Raw genomic sequence first — 23,378 nt, forward strand, 5'->3', positions numbered from 1 at the left:
TCAGGAAGATTTGTTTGAGCAAAATATGGTATCTTAAGCTTTGAGGAGACAACTTGCTGAAGTCAAGGAAGAACAGAAGCAACAGAAAGCAATTCAAGAAGCTCAGATTAAAAAGACAAAGGATCTGGAAATGATTGTGAAGCAACAATTTGAAGAGATTAAGTCTGAGATTGCCTCTTTTCTTAAGATGACGCAGCAACAACAAGAACAACAACCTTAGAATGCACACCTTGTGTTTATTTATTGTTGTTTACATTATGCCTCTGAAACTTATGTGTTGTCTATGATACATTGTTTATACTCTGATAATGTTTTGCTTTAATATGTTAGAAATATTCATGTTTTATCCATCTTTTTCTTACTTCTCTCTTTAAATATTTTAGTCTTTTTGTTGGTCTATATGGCTAGATTTTCTGGAGATTTGATAAAAGAGGATTTTTAATGAAGAAGTTGACTATTGAAAATTTGCTTGAACAATCATAATCAATAAAACAACAAGAAGCAAATATATGTAGAATAAGATTTTATCTTAGAATTGAGAGATTCACGATACAAATCTTTTTACACAATCAATTATTAACAATCCTTGAACAAGGTTCAAAACAATACACAATTTCAAACCAAACCTATATGACAATAAACCTAATTATCAATAGAAAATACAATACACATGAAATTGAATAATTGAGTGGGTATTGCAATTAATTGATCCAAGTGAAATTGTTTTAACCTAAATCAAATGGATTTAGATTAACCTTTTGAGAAAACACTACTTAGATCAAAACTAGCAATTCATTAATCATCTATTCAATTAATCAAGTGCAATATTAAAAAGTAGAGAGAGAGAGAGAGAGAGAGAGAGAGAGAGAGAGAGAGAGAACCGATGTTTATAGTAGTTCACCCTTGTTTGTCCTCGTTAAGGGCCACCTCTACTCTACTTGATGAAGTACACCTTTACCAAGGTCATCCACTATGTATGAAAAGTTGATTACAATGTTTATAAGAGTTCCTTCAAATGAAATCCCTAATTTTTCAACTCCTATGTAAAACACTCCCCCAAACTTCAAGTACCCCTTGAATTTGGTGCTCCTTGAATCTTTGGATCCTTGAATTACCCGTGCACTCCTTCGAACTCTTCACTCGAGTCTTCAATGCTACATCCGGCAAACGAACCCCCTTCAACTTCAAGAACGGTTAGAAAGACCCCCAAGTCCTTTGGAGGTGGAATGAGATTATTCACTTCCTTTGAAGCCTTGATTAAGCCCAATCAATCTTCTTGAGAGAACCAACTTACAATCCCTACTAGCACCCTAGAGAATCTATACACTCAAAGAACAAAGTGATTCTAAAAAAAAGTGTTTAATCTTGAAGAATGTATGAACAATGAGTTTTTGAGACCTAGAGAGAATAGATGCAAATGATTCAATCAATTAGGAGAAAGGAGGAGAAGAGTATATATAGTAGTGAAGGGAAAGGCTAAAAAGTCGCACAAAATTAACTAAGTGAATCGATTCACTTAATGTATGAATCGATTCAAACCATTTAAGACAAAAGAAAGAAAAGGAAAAACGTGATGAAGAATGAAACGTGTCAAGTGAAAAATGAAACTACTCAAAAAGGCCATAAGGAGATTGATACGATTCAAGGCTAGATTGAATCGATTCAAGCTATGTTAGAGAGTTTGATGAATCGTTTCAAACAAAGAATGATACGATTCATAATTGAATCGACTCGCTATATAGGTGATAAGATTCAAAAGAAGTGAGAGAGCACCAAAATGGTGCAAGAGCAATTGGAAGGAGACAAGAGTGTCACAAGAATTGAATATTGATAGATGATGAATTGCAATTAGGAGAAAAATGCATGTAGAGCCATAAGTGAATAAGAATTGCACGAGAAAAGTCCATGATGGACCCCTCCATTCCCACTTTTCCATTCCCCAGCGGCTAGTGTCCAAACAACAAACCTGCTAGTTGCAATTATTTTTTTGTTTTGAGAAATCTTGATGGTTGGAATGTGTTGCAAACTAATTTGTAATTAAGGGAGTGCAAAAATTTTGATTAACCATAACCAAATCAATAACCTCCTGCCCATATTCTAAAAGTTCAGTCCATTTAATACAAAAACTAACGTGGTCATTTAACAAAACAACAATAAATCAGTTTATTATTTAATGAATTAAGTATGACTTACTCATAAGGTTCTATAATTAAAGTTTATTGTGAAGTAAGATAACATTATTAAATCATAAAGAAGGTACCGCCAGAAGCACTAGAAATAAACTCTCCTCAACGCCTCTCAAAAGCATATCATGTAAGAATCTGAAAATGTTGAATTCAGAGAAGAAGTTGAATACCCAAGGAAACACAACAAATGTATGGGGAGCGACAAGTCCAACTGGTGTAGGTTCCATCATTTACCTCCCATACGACAGACGATTGCATACAGTTGAAAGATTACTTTGAAGATATCATCCAGACAAGGAAACTTAAGAGGTTCACCAATGACAAGGACTGACTATAAGACCACAAAAAACGCCCTAAGTCTTCTTCTACGAAGAAAAAGGAAACAACAAATAATGTTTGGGCCCTAAAAAGGAGAAAATTGAAGATGCAAAGACTTTCCTGGTAGCACTCTCTGCGGAATGTACCACAAATGGGAATACATCTTCTTGGTGTTGGAGCGGATCGGGAACATGGTCACATAATGGGAGAACATTCTCGTCATAGTAGCCGACGACGAAGCTACCATCGAGGAGTAGGAATACTTCCTATGGACCGTTGAGGGTTTTGATGCCGTCACATGAGTCCAAATCACTGCTTCGGACTAGAAGGTTCGACTGAAGCAAACTATATTTAAGCAGGATTTTAAATAAATTAATGACAAACAAACAATTCCTTGAATATAAAGTTGAAAAAGATGTTTTCTTAGGTGGAATGCAACGTCGTAGCAAGTCCTAGGAAAAAGAAGAGACGTCTCATTTCTTTTTGTAATGAAGACCTACCAAATGGGATTTCCTATCATTATATCCCTCTGTTGTGATGGAAAATTACGACATCCGTCAAATTTTGATTGAAAAAGGTTCCTTTGACATCATGTATTTCATCCGCTTTCGAACCCTCAAACTCACACACACACACACAGATATATATATATATATATATATATATATATATATTTAGTTAGATAGATAGATAGATAGATAGAGAGAGAGGGAGAGGGAGAGAGAGAGAGAGAGAGAGAGAGAGAGAGAGAGACTTAACCCCGTACAGTGGTTGTAACCTCACGCGATTCATTGATTCCTTATCAAAATTGTGGGGTTTCGTGAATTTGTTTGTCACCTTTAGAGAAAAGAAGACCATAAAGACCATGAAAAGTAATTGTATGGTTGTGGACTATCCTTCAACCTACATATGCATCATTGGTCGAAGCACACTTGTTAAACTTGGATCATCTCGTCTGCGGTACACATGAAAAGGAGATACCTCAACGAGAAAGTTGTTGTAGTGACTGTCTTCGATGACCTTAAGGCCAAACATGCTTTTTGCATGGCATCGCTCAAGAAGTACAATGAGGACCGTAAGGATAAAGATAAGGCCATATAGAAGAAGGGACCTCATGGAAGTGATGTAAATCTGGATGAGTTTGACGCTTGTTAGGATCTATAACTAATATATCATGGTGACGAGAAAAAAGAAGTTACAGAGCCCTGAACCATCCAAATGCCTCCAGGCCAACGCTGATACGTTTGCGTGGGCTGTTGATGAGATGCCAAGAATAAATCTTGAGCTGGCCTGCCACATTTTGGTCGTCAACAAGCTGACCCGCCTATGTGGTTCAGAAAAGGAAGAAGCAGTCACCTTAGAAAGTTGAAGCAGTTATAAAAGTTGTCTCGGGCCTCTTAAAGGTCGATTTGTAATTGAGAGCATAATATACTACTTGGTTCTCAAATGTTGTATTAGGCAAGAAATCTAATAATAAGTGAGGCATGTGTGTTAACTACTCTGGTCTCAATAGGACATTCCCCGCCCCCCAAACATTTATAAAATAGTTGATAATTCATTTGAGTTTAAATTACCATCATTCATGGATTCGTACTCTAGTTATAACTAGATCCCCATGGATCCTAAGGACCAAGAAAATAGGGCTTTCTTGACTAAGGACAAGAAATCATTGCTATAAGGTAATGTTGTTCGGCCATAAAATCACCGAAGCCACTTACCAAAGATGATGAATGAGATATTCAAAAACAAAATATGAGACATGCTTGATGTGTACATGGATGACATGATTGTTAAGTTAAAAGAAGAACTGGACCACATAGCTCACCAAGAGGCCGTATTCACATAAGTTCGTAAATGCAAAATGCGCCTTATACCACAAAAATGCATGTTTGCATGAGGACCAGAAAATTCTTAGGCTTTTACCTCACCGAACGGAGCATTGAAGTAAACCTGGACAAATGCAAAGCAGAGGTAGATATGGTCTCTCTAAAGATGAAGAGAGGAATGTAGAGACTCAATGCAATGTTGACAACCCTATCATGTTTCAAAGCCCGCTCGGCCCACCACACATTATTGTTCTCATAAAGGAAACAACCTTTGAATGGGCTCCAGAGTGCCAAGAAGTCTCCTCAAATCTAAAGCGGGCACTTTCTCAGCCCCCAATGCCCACCCGTTTGAACAAGACGAAACAATGTTCCTATATCTGTCTATTTCCAATGAGGCTGTCAGCACAGTCTTGGTCTGCGAAACGACATAATGACAAAAACCGTTTTATTTCATCAGCAAAGTCCTTCAAGGACCAAATACTCGATGCTAATAAATTGAGAAAGCGAGTTGAAATGTAGGTTCAAACAAATTAAACACCCGAATGTTTTACGCGTTACGAAGTTTTGACCACAAAAACAAAGGATTTACTTCACCATAGAATCAAGATTTCGTGATTAAAGTCCCTGATAAACACAGTTTTTTGACAAAAATCAAGGGCACTACAAATCATTGGAAGTATTTCGTAATTCAACCTTTGGCTAGTTTATTCAAAAGTTCATTATAATTGAACTGTTTTCTTGAGAATTAGAGAAAAACTAAGGCACCTATTTTTTTTTTACAATTAAGAACTTTTCTTAGACAATAAGACGCATATGTACGGTTTCTATGTTACAATTAAGAACTATTCTTAGACAATAACTAAGCATATGTACGGTTGTTAGGTGATATGTATAATTGTGTATAGTAAAAACGTACTGCATTTTTTTTAATCAATATGATTGTGTTGTCAAAAGCATATGTACGGTTTCTATGTTACTATAATCCGACTTTATCAACATATTAGTTTAACCTCATACATGTACATGAATTTAATATTGTCATCATATTTATGTCCGTTATCCGACTTTTTATGATGTTATTGTAATTCTTTGTAAATTTCATGACAGCGTCAACGACAAAAATTGCAGGGGTGTGAAGCGCACAGCGTATTAGTGCACCACAACGTCAACGGCAAGAATTGTGCCCCTTTTGTTACTTAGTTCTAATTGAAACTCGCACTAGTAAGTAGGAATTTCACAATCCCCGTGGAGACAAACTTATATGTATTATTACTTGGCGACAAATTTAATACACTCTCTAAATTTACTCATTAATACACTTTGAAGAATATGTTGGTCAATAAGGATGCGCGCTAGAGGGAGGTGAATAGCAATTTTAGAAAAGTTGCAGAGTTTTGGCGAAAGCGTTTTGAAATTATTGACTTGTTGAATATTTTTTTTTTGATCAATCACAAATTATGACAAATTGTTAAGACTATGCACTAATAAGATTTACAAAAGAATTGAGAGATTCACTAGTTAAATCTTATTTCAATCAATTATTAATAAAATAATACTGTTTCAAAACCAAATCTATAAGAAAATATAATTAACAAGCAAAAAACTAAGAATACAATGTAAATATAATTGATGAATTGCTAAGAATTGAAATCAATTGATGCAAGTGAAATAGTGAAAACCTAATTCAAGGAATTAGGCTAAATTTAACCAAAAAGAACTTAAGCAAAATCAATTTCTATCCTATGAATTAATCAATTCAAGCATATACAATTATCAAAATTAAAGAGGATAAGGAAGAGAAAACGACACCAATATTTTTATAGTAGTTCATCCTTTCCTCTTCGTTTTGGGCTACATCTACTCTTCTTGGTGAAAAACGCCTCCACGAAGGATTTCCACTAATAGTAACAAGGGTTAAAGGTGCTTTACCTCCCTATAATATAGGTCATTTTCGGTTTTTCCGCTGTAAAATATTTTTTTTATTTACCCCCCTGTAATTTTTTTTTTTGAATACCCCCCTAATAGGTCATAAAAAAACGATATTTTTTTTACAGAAATTTTTTGTTTTTTATGACCTATTAGAGGGATATTCCAAAAAATATATATTTTACAGGGGGGTAAATCAAAAAAAATATTTTACAGGGGGGAACCGGAAATGACCTATATTACAGGGGGGGTAAAACACCATTAACCCTAGTAACAATGTTGAATTACAAATATGATTACAAGAGTTCCTTGAAACTATCCTAGTTCTTCAACCCCTATGTAACCACTCCCCCAAACTTCAAATATCCTTTGAATTGGGTGCTTCTTGATGTCTTCGAATCCTCAATCACCCGTGCAACCCTTCAAGCTCTTCGATGCTATGTCTGTCAATTGGATCCCCTTGAACATAAGAACAATTAGAAAAAGAGGAGTGTTATTTGAACAACCATTTGGTTGACAACTTTTGGGACAACCATAATTTACAAAGAAAAATTTGGTATTTACACGAAAACCAAAGCAATAAAGAGATAAAGTAAAAAGTAATGTGAGTATGAGAGAGAAAGTTGTCACAAAATTGATGTTCAAATATCATTTCTCTTAGAAAAACCCTCGAGACCTTTGGTGGTGGAATGAGATCATTCACTTCACTTTAGAACCTTGATTAAGCCCAATCAATTTCCTTTAAAGAACCATTTTACAATCCCTATTACCATAGAAAATCTTATGACTCAAAGAACAAAATGATTCTAAGAAAAAGTGCTTAATCTTGAAGAATGTATGAACAATGAGTTTTGGAGACCTAAAGAGAATAAATGCAAATGATTCAATACCTTAGGTATTATAAGGAAGTGAGTATATATAGAATGGGGTGGCAAGTGCCAAATTTCGGCCAAAGATAACATAGTGAATCGATTCAGACAACAAGAAGACAAGCCAGATGAACTATGATGGTTGATACGATTCAAACTAAATTTGAATCGATTCAAAGTGCCCAGGATGAAAATTGAAATGATTTAGATTATATTGAATCGATTCAGTACAAGTCAGAAAGTTTTCATGATACAATTCAGGCAAGTTTGATTCGATTTAAAAGTGAATCGATTCAAAATATCATGAAACGATTCACACAAAGTCAGAAACTTTGAGTGATACGATTCAAGCAATAGTGAATCGATTCATAGTTGCAGAAAATGAATTTTGACATTATCAGGGGTGGGCATGGTTCGGTTAACCATATTAACCGAACCGAACCGAAGTGTTGAAATGGTTTGGAATAACCGAACCGTTCATGGTTTGGAACTAACCGAACTGAACCAAAGTTATGGTTCGGTTAACCGTTTGCTTGCCTATTAACCGAACCAACCGAACCAAAACCAAAATTTTGAACCGAAATGTATTTTTTTTATCCTTTTGCTAATTTAATTGTGTTTTTTTTTTCCTTTTTAAATTTAATTGCAAGGTATTCGAAACATTATTGTTATATTAAGTGTAATCCATTGATAAATTTAATTTTGAACTGAATATCATTGTTATTACATGAACGCATACGGTGTGGCTTTGTTGATATATGTTTTTGCTGACTTTGGTGTGGATTATTGTGTCCAGTTCTTTTGGTTCAGTTCTAATGATGATTGTGTCCACCTGGTCTGACATGGACTTGGTCGCGAGGAAGATCAGTAACCTGTTCCCATTAATTAATTAACATGTTAAAAGAGAGTGAAAAATTGCAAGTCAAAAGAGTCCTCTATCAGTTCATTGTAAATATATTAACCTCTGCAGGCAGGATCATGACATTTCTGATAATACACTGCCATTCTTAGATCAACAACGTATATCACTGGAACATAAAATTATCAAATGCATCAGTAAGTTGCAATCAGATAAGAATGAAAGACAAAGTTAGTAATTTAATGGTTATGGTTCGGTTCGATTTGGATAACCGTGGTGATTAATGGTTCTGTTCGGTTAATTAACTGTTGTCAAAATAATGGTCCAACTCAAAAATTTGTGAAATGGTTCAGTTAATTTAGATATGGTTCGGTTCGATTATTGGTTAATTTTGTCCACCCCTAAACATTATGAATGAAATTTACTTAGGCTATAATCTAAGCCCAACTAATAAAGGAATAACATGCTAAGTAAAACCCATCAGTCATTTGAACATCATCAAAATAACCTATGTCAAGGCAGGCTTCAGAATACAATACAAAATCTCTCTTCTTGTCTTGTCTCTGTTTCTCCTTCATCTCCACTCTTCTAATATAATGCTCTAGTTTTGATTAATTTCACATGTGTTCGTCCTTCGATTAGATTGCTTTACATAGTTATATTTAGTTGCGTTATTTCAAGTGATTCAGAGTTTATTTTGAAAGTTTATAGCACTAAGAGAGTGGAAGACCATCACGCTTAAATCGTCTGTATTCTCTACCTCTTAGTTCCTTTTTGATATTTACTTGCTGTTCATTTTCTTTGCCTATCCTGTAGGCCTTTAATGACTAATTGGTGACTATAAGCAACTTCAATATATTATGTACATTTAATGATCCTTAACATTTTGTTTGTATATTGATAACTGTTGTGAAAGTGACTCAAAATTGAAGAAATTGAGTTTGCTGAAGCTGTCAAAATCGGAGCCCGATTTGGAGAAATCGAAGCACGATTTTATGTTGCATAATTGGCACTTTCATTCGTAAAAAATCGGAGCACGATTTTGCGCAGAGTCAGAAAAATAAAACGTATTTTTGGGCCTGATTTTGTTCCAATTTATGAGGGATTCTTTTACTATAAATATAGGCTTTGTATCAGTGTAAACCTTGAGATAGAGGGGGCTGAAACAAGGGTTTAGAAAGGCAACAACAAAACTAGGGTTTGTATAGAGTTTGTCTCTTGGCAATAAACACTAGGGTTTGAGGGTTGATTCACCTTGGGAAACACTATTAGGATTGAGTCTCTTGGTTACAGGAAGAGATTGAGACTTTGGGTAGAATTAGGCGGGAGACTTATTCTTGTAACTCATTGATATCTTTTTTGTAACGTTTCTCATCATATAGTGGAACAGAGAGCTGCTCTCTCCCCTAGACTATGTCAATTTGGACCGAACTGGGTCAACAAATTCTTTTATGTTCTCTCTTACTTCTCTCTCTTGTTGTTTTCTACTTTTGGCTTGTGTTTATAATTGTTCCATACACTTTGTTTTTGGTTGCCTGATTATTCCTTGCTCCACACATCAAATTTATTATTGGTGTGATTTTTTCATCGAATTCCCAACAATAACAAATATGCTTATATATCATTTATTTATGGAACATTGGAGATGATATTAGGTGACCATGTTTGATATTGGTTGATTCAATTACGTTTCATTGGATTTAAATTAATGATATAAAGTCTAGAAGTTCTAGTTCAACTAACAAATGCCGAAATTGCAAGGTCGGACGTTATGATCTGGATTCGAACCCGGGATCTCACAGTTGTGTGTGAGTTTAATTTCAGTGGATTACCACTTCATCTAAGACATTTTTTTTAATGATATCCAACATAGGATGAATACAAGTGATTTTAGAACTAATGAGAACATAAAGCGGAGCATAAAGCAGGAAGTAAAAAGGAATATAACGAATTTGAATGATCAAAGATAATCAAGTTACCGTGTGAAGAGTCAAGAGCTAATAACTCATAGTTTCATGTGATAACAAATTAAAATTAATAATGTCCTGGTTAAGGTAAAACTTTTCGAATCATGCTCTCCGCCATGCACATTTTGCTCGTGCCCTGCAGCCGTTCTAAATTTACCCTTGCGCACCTTAAGTTAACGCTGCACAACTTAACTCACGCAGCGCATGTTAAGTGACGCAGTGTTACTGTTTTCGTGCAAAACCCATCAGTCCAAACTCCAAGCACCATTTTCTTTCCCTCCACCTTCAAAAACCCAAAAAGTGCGATTTTTTGGGTCAAAATTCTCATCCCAAATCATTGCAAATCATCAGGAAGCAAGTTTCTACGTTCATCAAGCACCAAATATCAGGTATTGTATCATCAAAACTCATCTCATTTTGCTGGTTTTTGTGTTTGGTTTGTCTGGTTTTCGTAGGCAATAGGGCTAGGTGCGCAAGTTAACTTGCGCAAGGAGTAAAGGATGCATGACTTAAGTCACGCGTGACTTAAGTCACGCCACTATGCTCTCTTGATTTTTGAATTTTTTGCGCCACTTTTGTTCCTGGTTAGCTTGTTCCACAAGTAATTTATTTATTCTTCCTTTGTAAAATTTTTTATTCAATAGATATATAGTGAGATGGTTGACAATGTCGCGGATGATGACGTTGAACCGAAACCGGCCAAAACTGAAGCTTCCGGTGAAGGTTCTGGCGATGTCAAACCAACCATTAATTTGAAACCATTTAAAGTCCAAATTCCAATGCAAGCTCGAATTGGTAAAATTGTAGAACCTAAACGGGTACCTATCGGTGTTGTTTGTGAAGCTCGCGACACCGCGTCATTTTTTACAACAAATGCAAGATGGAGAGAGCGAGAAGAGTTACTTACTTGGGTTCGTCGACAAGGGGTAAAGGCCGGATTTGGTGTTTGTATAGATAAATCCGTTTTAAAAAGGCCGTACTTGACGACGCAAAGTGAAAGGAGTGGGATATATAAGCCACCTAAGACAAGGAAGAAACCGAACCTTGAAGGCATCGGCTCAATGAAATGTAATTGTCCGTTTAGGTTGAAAGGTTTCTTTGATAAAGATACAAATGATTGGTGGCTTGCAATTCTTTGTGGAATGCACAACCATGACTTGGAGGAAAAGTTACAAGGACACCTTATTGCGGGTAGACTTAGTGCAGAGGAGAAGAAAAAAGTTATCGACATGACAAAGAGCTTGACGGTGCCTCGGAATATTCTCACCAATTTGAAGGAAAATAACAAAGAAAGTGTGACAACTATCAAGCAAGTGTACAATGTGCGAACAAGATGGTGCAAGGGGGAAAGAGGTGACATGACGGAGTTGCAATTCTTGATTTCGAAGTTGGTGGAGCATAAATACGTCTATTTACACAAGATGCAATAGTGAGGAAACCACTCTTGAAGACATCTTTTTTGCTCATCCAGAGTCAATTAAATTGCTCAACACTTTTCCAACCGTTTTGGTCATGGACTCTACATACAAAATCAACAACCATCGAATGCCGTTGTTTGAGATAGTTGGTTGCACCTCTACAAAAAGGACGTATTCCGTTGGTTTTGCCTTTCTTCACCTTGAACTAGAGGATAACTTTGCTTGGGCACTTACGATGTTGAAAGGTCTCTTGTCCTTAAAAGACAACATGCCTAAGGTGATTGTCACAGATAGGGATGGTGCTTTGATGAATACCGTTGGCACAGTTTTCCCTGAAACATACACCATGCTTTGTTCTTTTCATATTGGGAAGAATGTGAGGGCTAAGTGCATCACGGATTGTAGAGTTCACCCAAAACTTCCTAAGGGTGCAAAAGTTGACAAGAAAGAATTGAAGAAGAATAAGGTGAATAATAGAGAAGTTGTTGAGAAAGTCGTAATCGCTTGGAGAGAGTTGGTCGAATCTCCTACGGAGGAATCATATGCAAGTAATTTATTGAAATTCAAAGAGGTATGCATGCCATTTCCGGAATTCATAAAATATGTTGAAACCACGGTTTTGAACCTTAAGGAAATTTTTTTGAGGGCATGGACGAATAAAGTCTTGCATCTAGGGTGTAGAACCACCAACATTGTTGAATCGGCTCATGGAGTGTTGAAAAGATATTTGAGGAGTAGCGTGGGTGATTTGGCATCATGTTGGGATGAAATTCACAAGATGTTGGTCGTGCAATTTGGTGAGATACAAGGAAGTTTTGGGAGGAACAAAACAGTCCTTGAACATAAATACAAAAAAATCAAGATGATGAGAGAGTTGGAGGGTTATGTATCTAGACGTGCATTGAAATTTATCTATGATGAATATTGAATTTTTGGATGGGCTCTTCTTTTTGTTTGGGGGCTTCTTTTTGGTTGGGATCTTCTTTTTGGTTGGGCTTTTACATGCTCTCGTTTTCACCCTATACTCATTACCTTCAATTATCACTCTATTTGTACCATTCATAGGTGGGGAAAACTTAAAGTTAAAACCATCATCCAATCCTATCCCTTTTTCATCTTCACTATCATAAAAAATTATACCTCTAACATCATCATCACTAAAACCCCTCTTAACAAATTCAATTCCATTATGTTATACCCTGATTTTGGACCTAAAAATACTCATTCAAATTTTTTTTTTTTAACACTGATATTTGTCAATTCTCTGTTATTTTACTCTGAACCTTTACTCTCTTTTTAAACGTATTTTACTGCCTCTGTCTGTCTTTTCTTGCATTACAAGTCATTTAAGAACTCTCTGAAACGTCGCATTACTTTTCTCACATTTTGTTTCAAAAATCATACAAAAGGGTATTTTGGTCATTTCCTGCAGTGGAATCCATTTTAGTCCCTGTGTTTGCCTCTGAGCCTTTTCAATTTGTCTATACAAATCATTGTTGAGTCTTTGTTTAAAAATCATTTCAAAAATTGCATCTGAGTCAGTCTGAGTCAGTTTAATCCCTAGGGGCATTTTGGTCTTTTCCTGTCAAAATTTCGGCAGAGAGGTATTTTAAAATACCTCATTTTTGTAGCTGGTTCATTTTAGTCCTTTTGTTGATTTTACTTTTGGTTTCACTTTACGTTTTTTTCAAATTACCAATTTTAGTCCAATTTTATTTTTTAATTGCATTTTAGTCCCTAAACAGTTTATAAATTGCATTTTAGTCCGCTTTTTCTTATTTGCTGTTTGGTCCTTCAATTTTCCTATTTTACAGATAAGTCCTTAAGGTCAAAAGTCCAAGGCAGAGCCAAGCAAGGTCCAATTCCAGGTGGCATTATCCCATTGGTCCAGGAATACACATGTCAGCTATAAATACAAACACAATGTCAGAAATTTCCAGAACCCACACAATCATTGACACATCACCAAAAACGAGTCTCAACTTTCTCTCTCCATTCAGTTAGATCAAAAACAGAAAATCACAGAGAAATCACCAAGAACATTCATAGAACCCTAACTTTCCAAAACCGAAAAAATCAACACAGATTCAACCAAATTCATCACGGTTCTCAGTGATTCATCAAAGAATCATCATCATCGAACCGAATCCTTCACAATTCCAGTGCGGATTCGTCACCGTTAGCAACGAATCCAAGCACGATCACGAAGGATCCGAAAGCTTGAGAAGAAGAAGAAAAGAAGTAAAACCAGTAAAATCACCGGTTTATTTCCGGTCCAGCAACCGAATCCACGCGTGAAGATTGAATTCAAGAGTTTCCGAAGATCTTCGTTCAAGATCTCCAACTGAAAACCACAGGTAAACGCGTGAAACTCATTTTTCTTTCTCAGAAACGGTAACGAACACGAATCAAACACAGATCTGCAAAGTTCCAAAACTTTCATTCAATAAAACGCTAAAAAGAATCAAGAAAAATATTTTCAAAACCGCGAACAAAAGTGTAGATCTACAAAGATTTAGACCTTGTATGAGAAAACCAGTGCCGGATTCGTGTTTGTGACAAAAAAGGATTTCCAGAAATGTAAAAATTTTTGAAAACGGAGAAGTTTGTTCAACTCCGGCGGCGGCGGCGCCACCCTTGGGTGGCCGGCCACCGCGCCGGAAGAACAAGCTTCACCGGAGAAGATGAAGATCTTCTTCCATTTCCAGTTTCCGGCGAGGTGTAGGAAGAGAGAAGTGAGAGCTTCTCTCACTAGAATGAGAGAAGAGAGAGAAAGGGAAGAGAAAAATAAAAAAAAACCGGTGCTCCCCTCCTTTTAAAGCCAGTGAACCGGACCGGTCCAAGACCGGTCCAATCTCCTCCATCCCTGGCCGTTGGATCTAGGGTTTCCCCCCCTGGATCAATCCAACGCCTCCTGTGTAATCTGGTTTTTTGTGTGTTTGGGCTTTGGGTTTGGGCCTAGGTTCCTGTACGTTTCTTGTATTTTTGTGCTATCCACACCCTGCTTTTTTTGCTAATTGAACCTCTGTGTGCTTAATTTTTTTTTCTAAAAAAATTCCCAAAAAATTGTTATATGTTTCTCAATACATTTTAACACTTTTGTGATATTTTCCAGTGGTTTAAAAAATGATAAAAATGTGTGTGTTTTTTCTTCTTGATTAATTTTGTGTTTGATCTAAGTTTGTGTATTTTTGTGGTATATTTTCTCATAAAATGTTGGCATGTGATGTGGATGATTGGTGTGTAATTTCATGGTGAATGTGTTGCCGATCATGTGTATATCTTGCTGATTGTGGATGTAGATTTTCATGTCTTTCTTGTTTTGCAAGCAATGTGTGTTTTTATCAAGAAATAAAGTGCAAAATATCTTTGAAAATGTGTCATGATTCTTGGCTTGAATGTGTCCTATTTGTTCCCACATTATAGCTCAAAATCAAATCCCTTTAACATTGCTATAATGAGGGGATTATAGGTCATGTACATTGTCTAAGTGTCATAACCAATTTTAGGTATATTTTGCCACTTTATTTCATTTCATTACTTTTTCTCTCTTGCTATTCTATTCAATTTTGTTTACCTTTCTACTATTTTTATGCCTTATGATACTAACCATTTCATCTCACATTTCATTCATCCCATAGTTTTGACATCATTTTTCTATTCATTTCTATATCAATTGGGTTTGTAATAATTTTAGATAGATTAGTTCCTTTTTTTAGTTCCTTGCAAGACCATAGCATGTATCTAGGACTCGATGTAAAGGACTATGGACACTATAAGTGATGTACACCGACACAAGCACCGACACGCACACACGTTGCATGATTACCGTTTAGATGTATGCTTAGGAAACGCGATTTTTAGACAAATGTCAATTTTCAAAAATAATAAACCAATTCCATCACTCAAATTTTTCCAAACAAACCTTGGAGTCAAGACTCCATTGAATTTTTTTTCTTTATTTTCTTAAACAAATCCAAATGAATCCTAATTCCTACTTAGACTCTTTTAATAAACAATTGAACCAACATTCACCATTTCCTTCTCTTATGCCTTTAAGGCCTCTTTCTTTTCTTCAAAACCATTTTCCAACAAAAAATTAAAATCAACCAAACACACCAAAAACCTTTTTGAGAGAGAACTACATGGAGTTTGATCCCTTAAATGGGTATGTAGGCATGAGGTCAAAACCTCTCCAAGTCCACTAAAATAAAACCTCAAACACTTTCTCCCCCCATTCTTAACATAAATAAATTTCTTTTTTCATAAATAGCATTAAAAATAAAGCGTAGACATAAACTAAGAAAACGGCTCCTATAGAGTACTATAGTCACCGCGGGTGCCTAACACCTTCCCGTAGTGAAAACGACCCCCGAACTTCGAATCTAAGGGTTTTTCTCAATTTTGCCCTTCCCAAGAAAAAATAGAGAATATCAAAGATTGAAAGGTTCAAGCCTAATTTATGACTTGACACCCGAAAATCGCGATAACACATTATCTTCACACTTAACAACCACTAGTACAAAAAACACTTATTACATCTAGGATTTTAAATGGGTTGTTATCCACCTGACTTAAAATGCTGGGTGTAGGGAAAGTTTTTAACTCCTAAAAAAATTTCATTATCCCTTTTCACTTTCACTTTTCCCTTTCCCCTTTCACTTTTCCCTTTCCCCTTTTCACTTTCCCTTTTCCCTTTCCCCTTCACTCCAACACCATCGTGAAACCCACTCCACCATTTCACCAAACCAATCCACCAAACCACAAATCCACCAAACCACCAATCGAACTCCAATCGAACTCAATCCACCACCATGAAAACCCAATCGAACTCAGAACCCAAACCACCACCGTTCTCCCTTTTCCTCCATTTTCAATCGTAACCCAATCCTAAACCACCACCGTGAAACCCAAAGTCAGACCCCAAACCACCGTGAAACACCATCTCTGCACCATCGTTGTCTCTCTACATCGTTGTCTCGCTACATCTTCAACGTCGGTCTCAAATTCCAGCTCAAAAAGGTAACATAACTCAAATCCTTTCTTCAACTAACTTCAATCTATGTATTTTTGTTTCGATTTTCATTTTGAAATTGTTTCTCTGAAGCTATCGCACAATCGCCGAGTCGCCGTGAAACCATGTTCCTCTTCGTCGCTGCGAAATCGTAATTTCTAGGTAAATCTTCTAATCTCTGTGTTTTTCAATTGTTTAATTGTTTTTTATTTTCGTTTTTGATTTTGAATTGTTGTAGGTAAATTTTAATTGTAATTATCAACTTTGTGTTGAATGGTAATTTTAATTGTTATAGGTAAATTGATTTTCGTTAGAATGGTAATTTTATCTCTGTGTTGAATGGTAATCTCTGTGGTTTGGTTAATGGATTGAGAGGGAAAATAATTTTAATTTTTTATTTTTGTTAGAATTGTGATAGTGTCCTGAACACTCTGGTGGTTATGATATTTGAGGTTGGGTTGCAGCTGCAGCGCATCTCACATATGATATATTTGTTGTTATGAGAATGTGTTGTATGGTACCTTTTAGTAATTTAAGTTTGATATTTAACATCTATGAAGCACAAACACTAGCATGAGATATGACACCAATACATGAACATTAGTAATAATTTGTATGGTGTTTTATTTGTGTCAACACTATCATGTATCATACATTGGGCATCCCTTCAATCTTATGGCTTGATGTCTACATAGTTTGAAATTTGATTAATGAGCCAATTTGTTCATTTTTTTTTTCCAGTTTAATGAAGGGCCTCAATTTCTATTTGTGAAGAAGTGCAATACATACATCCTGGTGAGGTATAAATTTCACATTGACATTCTGAAAACTGGATGCATTTGATTTATTTAAAGTTGAATGAAAGTTAACACTGTTACTTAATCTGTCCTGCATTTGTTTTGGATATTTTACTGACAATTTTGTTCAATAATATGGTTTTAACTTGTTCATATTTTGGCTTCACTTAAATGGTTTTTGTTTTTTTGCTGAATCTATATTTGTGTATTGAGTTAATGTTAATTATATGGGAAAGTGATTAGACAATCACTGCAGAATTCCAAATAGTGGATACTTGCCAGAGTCAAGGCAGTAAAAAATTTGCTTAATTTCATAGGTTCAAAATTTGTTTGATTGATCCTCTTATCTTTTTTTTTGTAGTGAGACATTAATAATAATTCGAGATGATTTGGTAATTTTATAATTGTAAGTAGCCATCAAGCCTATCTAGCATTCCACTCAAGCATTTTTGGGTATATAAAATTACAAATATTAGTCTGATGTGAGTTGCTGCACCAGATCACTAGATCACTAGCTTATATATATAGGATCACCTCAATTATAGTGTCTGATTTGAGTTGCTTATTATTGAACCAGAAAAACAAAATGTCGTTTTCTTATGTTCGATGGGTTGGAAGCCAGATAAATATCTTGTGCAAATTGTTAATTCGTAAGTATATATATTTAACTAATTAGATGTAATTTAATAAAGATTTTTCACACATCAATTTATATGAATGTATTTTATTATTGTAGTGCTATAGAAGGGTATAACAAGTTGAGTGGTGTTAGAAAGGCGAGAAAGCCAACATGGAAGATTCCCACAGTAAGTTAAAAATTATATTCATACAATATTATAACTTTTATATATATGATATTTACTCAATATAATTTCATATTAATGACAACTGTAGTGCCAAAGATAACCTTTCAATTATGAGTGTGGCTACTTTATAATGATACATATGCTGAACATTGTATCAGCTGGCATTACCGACTCATGGAATATGGTGTGTAACTAAATATTACAACCTTTTGTGTTATTTCTTAATGTATTTTTAAAGCTAATTTCTAATTCTAATATGTTATCGTAACTTCTTTTTTTTCCAGATTTTTGGAGACGAAACTCCGTTTATTGATGATGAAATGACAAAAGTTCAAGAACGCTGTGCAAGTTTGATTTTGGAAAGAGTTGATGTAATTTAATTATGTCAATAACTATGCTTTGAAACAATGTTTAGCTTTTGTTTAATTTTATGATATTGTAACTTTGAATTTGTTTGATATTGTAACAATGACAGGTCTGATATGAAATTTGCATATTAGTTGCTAAGTTTATGAAATTTTTGATTATTATATTAAATTCTGCACTATATTCATGTTAAAAAAAAAAAAATAGAGAGAGATTTTAAATGGGTTGAACAGATTTAAAATCTAGATTTTTTATGCCCTTTTTTACCTTTTTTAAGTGGGTTTATCCGATTTAAATTAAAAGGTTCTAGATCGGTTCAACCGATTTAAATTAAACGATTTTAAATCGGGTAAAGGGGGCAGACTTAAAAACAAAGACAGTTTTTTACATCGGCCACCTATAAATCGGATGGTCACCCGATTTAAAAAGTCAAATTCACCTGATTTAAAAAGTGTTTTCTGCACTAGTGAACCTTTTTCTTCCCCTTCCACTTCCCATTTTCCTTAGCCATGTCCTTTGCAACAACTTTTTCCTGGACCATATCTTTAACCAATTCATTTGCATCAACATAATTATGTAGACTAACCAAACCATCCACATCATGCTCAACATACATGTTAACCTTACATTTTTTTTCTAGCTGCATATTCCTTTATATCAGCAGCATCCTCATCAACCCTAATCAGTCTAAAACCTACTTCTTCTTCAATCTGCCACCACATCCTAAATTCTTTCCCATATTTAAACATTGTGATTAAGTTTTTCACTAATCCATAACCTTCAAAATAACACCATTTATCATCTTTAACCTCTACTACTGACTCTTAACCACCATTGTAATAGATAATACAGTCCTTTACAAAAGACCCCCCATGATGAAACCTGTAACACCCCGTTTTCCCATTATTTAAAAATTCTTAAAACATAACATTTATCAGAGTAAACATCAAACAACGGGATATCACATATAACGTAATCCAACAGTTAAATAACAATTTAACCAATATCTTAAACATTGCAGCGGAAAATCATAATCATAATTCATAAAACGTTTTGGCACGTAGGCCCCATCAAATAGTTAATAATCGTAATCCATAACATTATAAAAATAACATAATAGTCACGTAAGAGAATGAAGCATGCATAAACATAAACCCCATCCCGTTACGTATCAGAGCGACCTAGACGACACAGTGAAGGCAAGGCCAACTCACGAAAGCAAACTGCACACTAAGCACGATCACCTGCAAGTTACCCATACGAAGGGCAACATTTTCAAGCAGAAGGGGTGAGATTTCATAATCAAATAACATTAATCAATGTAATTGCGAATTATAAATTAACATCATAATCATTCCTTAAATAACATTGCATAATTGCTAAACAGTTATAACATAATCATATATCCAATTATCATGAACAAAATCACATAATTGATAAACACTTATCACGTAATCACGTATTCAATCATCATCAACACGGCATCTTAATCATGACAATGTGACAATGCTCTTAGACTCCCTATATGCATGTGGTACCAATCGTCATCATAAGTATTAATATACTTTAATCGTGCGGAGGACAAAGCTCCTATAAAACGTGCGGAGGACAAAGCTCCTATTATTCGTGGTGAGGACTAAGCTCAATGAGATGCTATGCATGGACACTTATGAACACAAAAACATCGTAATCAACATATCAACATGCATCCAATAATTTGGAGCTAACTTCATCATATACTTATGCACTTAGTTAAATAACGGAAGCAGCATAAACAGGTCACATAAACGAGATGATATCATTATATCAATAGCACATAAATTGCATCATTATCAAGCTTTCGTATCTTGCATGAGAATACAATACATTAGTTCATGTCCAATTAATATCAACATAACTTAGCCAACTCTACAGACTGCATTAAACGTCATCATTAGGTCTTATTACCAGTTGGGGGTTCACTCTTGATCAACAAGTGCGACACAGATCGCACAAACACATAAACAACTTCATCCTGGCTGTGCTCGCGAGGCGAGAGTTCTTACTCGCCATGGCGAGTACCACTCAACTCCCAACATAAACTTGTTCTGGGTTCCCTCTGATCTTACATTCATTCCTAATCAATACTAGGTATGTTCAGGCACTCAAAGGCACACAAGGTCCAACTAAAAAGGTCGAATCACGGAATATGACATGCACTCTACCTAAGCTCGCGAGGCGAGAAAGGGTTGCTCGCCATGGCGAGCTGCATCACACAACTCGCGAGGCGAAGGGAAAGGGCTCGCGTGGCGAGCGATGAAGTTCATCACTCGCGAGGCGAGGATCATCAATTTTTAGGGTTTTGACCTAATTCCAAAACTTTTCTAAATCAATCCTAACTTTGTCAATTAATCATCAGAATTACAACAATCAATGCTATTGAATCATTAGTCTCACCCTTACCTTGTTTGAAGAAAATCGCAGCACTCTTGGTCTCTTGCTCCTCTCTAAGCTTTTCTCCCTTTTTCCAAAAGTTTTCACGTACAATAGTTTTCTAAAGATATTAGGTCTTCCCTATTTATACCTCTTTCTAATAACTTATCTTATCTCACTTTCTCCCCCAAAACTATCTAAAATATCAAAACAGCCCTCAACTAAATATTTTATATTATTTTCAAATCTTTATTTTATTTAACAATAAAATAATTCTCATATTCTTATCAAATCTTCCAAAGCTCATAACTTAACACGTCATCGATCAAATCATCATAAATCATCAAGACATACCAAAATCATGCATATATTATATAAATATAATATAATCACCTAAACTCGATTAAATAAACGATTAAACGAAAGTGGGCGTTACAAAACCCAACAGTAATTAACATACTACCACATGCAAAACACGAAAAGAAAAAAAATTCAAATTAGAATCAATGTGTTCCCCACTAAGAAAACAACAAAACACATATACACATAACTACTTCAATCTTAACCATAAATAAAGGGGTTTTCAGAGAACTTACACTTTACAGCTATCTCAACCAATCTCATCCGTCGATTGTTGCTTCACCCAAAACCCAAGCAAACCTACAAATCAAAGTCGCCGATTACGAAACCACAACGAAAGAAATGGAAAGGAAACAAAACAAAAAATCCAGACGAATAACAACCTGAACAAGATCGAATGAATAGAGGATGAAAACTTAGATGATTGATTTTGAAGAAGAAGTAGCAGAAAGATTGGCGATTGAGTTTGGTATCGAAGGAAGAAATGGGGAAAATGGGATACCCTAACGTTTCCCCCCTTTTGTATCTGTTTTATTACTATTTTTTAATTAAAAAATAATTACTGTTATTTCAATTATAAAAAATAATATTGTTTTTTTATTAAAAAATAGGTTAAAATAATTTTTAATTAAGTGCCTTGCCACTTGGATGCCAGCTGGACAAGTTGGCATAATCATCATGTACCACATATGCATAAAAGTGACAAATCATCAAAGAATTGGGGCCAGAGACTATTTTCAAAAACAAAATTTTTTGGAGGGACCAAAATCTATTATTTTTTGGAGAAACTAAAACCAAAATTGGCCTATTTTGCAGGGACTAATATCATATTTTAGCCTTAAAACATCAAACAAGAATTTGTGATTTTCCTCAACAAACATTCTATCGAAATCTCTTTTTGTTTTTTGGGTTACCAAAATATTAAAACGAAGTTTCCACCACTACATAGAAATGATTAATCTTTGTCAAAACATGAATGATAAGTGGACACAAAAAACCACACACAAATACGACACCGTATTTAACTGTTCACTTATACCATATTTTGTTACGACCTTTCCCCCTTCTCTCAGAGAGTACAACTCTCTCCTCTCTCTAATTTGCAAACAAACAACACTTCCTCTCCCTCTTCTCTATTACTCTCTACTCCTGGAACTCTTCTCTGATGACGGTGATCGTTGTCTCACCGGTGTCTCTCTCCTTAACTCGTCGGCGACCACTCTCTCTTTCTCTAACAGTATTTATCGCGTTTTAGCTCTCACCGACAAAGACTTCGCCGGCGAACAGTCACTACAGAGGAGAACGCTGGTTGTGGAATGGCGACGAAGGAGACAAGATCTGAGTGTGTCGTACTCCAGATCTGAAAATGATTGAGCATATACGACGGTGGTGGAGAGGAGGATAGTGGTGGTGTTTGATGAGGACGATGGTGGGAGGTAGGAGGTTGTAGAACTATGGTTGTCGTAGTGAGAGAGAAAGAGAGCAAGCAATTAAAAAAAATACCCCTCATTTTAAGTTATAATTTCAAATATGCCATTGGGAATTTGATGGAAATTACATAATTACCCCAGCTGTCTTATTTGTGTTTGGTTTTTTTTGTGTTTGGTTATCATTTCTGTTGTTAGAAAATATATGGGACCCATGAGATGGTTTCTCCCCTTCCAACTAGATTTTTTTTTTTTCACACAAAAGATATTAGTCGAACCTCTAACTATATGCTTAAAAACTTCAAGTCGTTTACTGCTTGAACCAAATTATTGGGTAGCACTTCGTGCTTTTGCCTTTGGTGTCTTTGAGTGCCTTTAATTCATTTTAGATGAGAGAGAATGTTGGATAAATGATTAAAATAAATTATTTAGACGAGAGAAAATAAATGGTTAAGAGAGAGATATGAACAAAGGCACCAAAACACCAAAGACAAAGACAGTAAAACGCTGAAGTGAAGTGCTACCCAAATTATTGATAGTCTAAATCTCTTTCTTTTGACTCATTAAAATCATTATTTTAGAATCACAAATAAAGTGGACATACACATCCCTTACGAGCAAAAACAAATATGCAAATAAAGTGAATACAATCATCATATAAAGCGTAGCTCACTTGATAGAGATAAGGTAAAACATATTTTGTAGTCGAGGTTTTAACAAAGGACATTCCATTTATTCAATTTAAATTTAAGAGGTTTGAACCCTCCGAGTCTCTGAAGATTGCCCCCAATTCCCCATACGCCCTGCTCCTTCAGGTTAGCATCACA

At 35.3% G+C, this 23,378-nt stretch overlaps 1 long non-coding RNA gene across 1 annotated transcript; it reads left to right on the plus strand.

The window, feature by feature from the left end:
* The first annotated feature begins 17,744 nt into the window (after positions 1–17,744).
* On the plus strand, positions 17,745–18,457 carry LOC112416348 (uncharacterized). The gene is made up of 4 exons (XR_003006724.2): positions 17,745–17,830; positions 17,917–17,986; positions 18,075–18,170; positions 18,271–18,457. It is a non-coding gene; the product is annotated as an uncharacterized lncRNA (long non-coding RNA).
* The last annotated feature ends 4,921 nt before the right edge of the window (positions 18,458–23,378 follow it).

The sequence above is a fragment of the Medicago truncatula genome, chromosome 7 (assembly GCF_003473485.1).
Source record: "Medicago truncatula cultivar Jemalong A17 chromosome 7, MtrunA17r5.0-ANR, whole genome shotgun sequence".
Lineage (NCBI taxonomy): Eukaryota > Viridiplantae > Streptophyta > Magnoliopsida > Fabales > Fabaceae > Medicago > Medicago truncatula.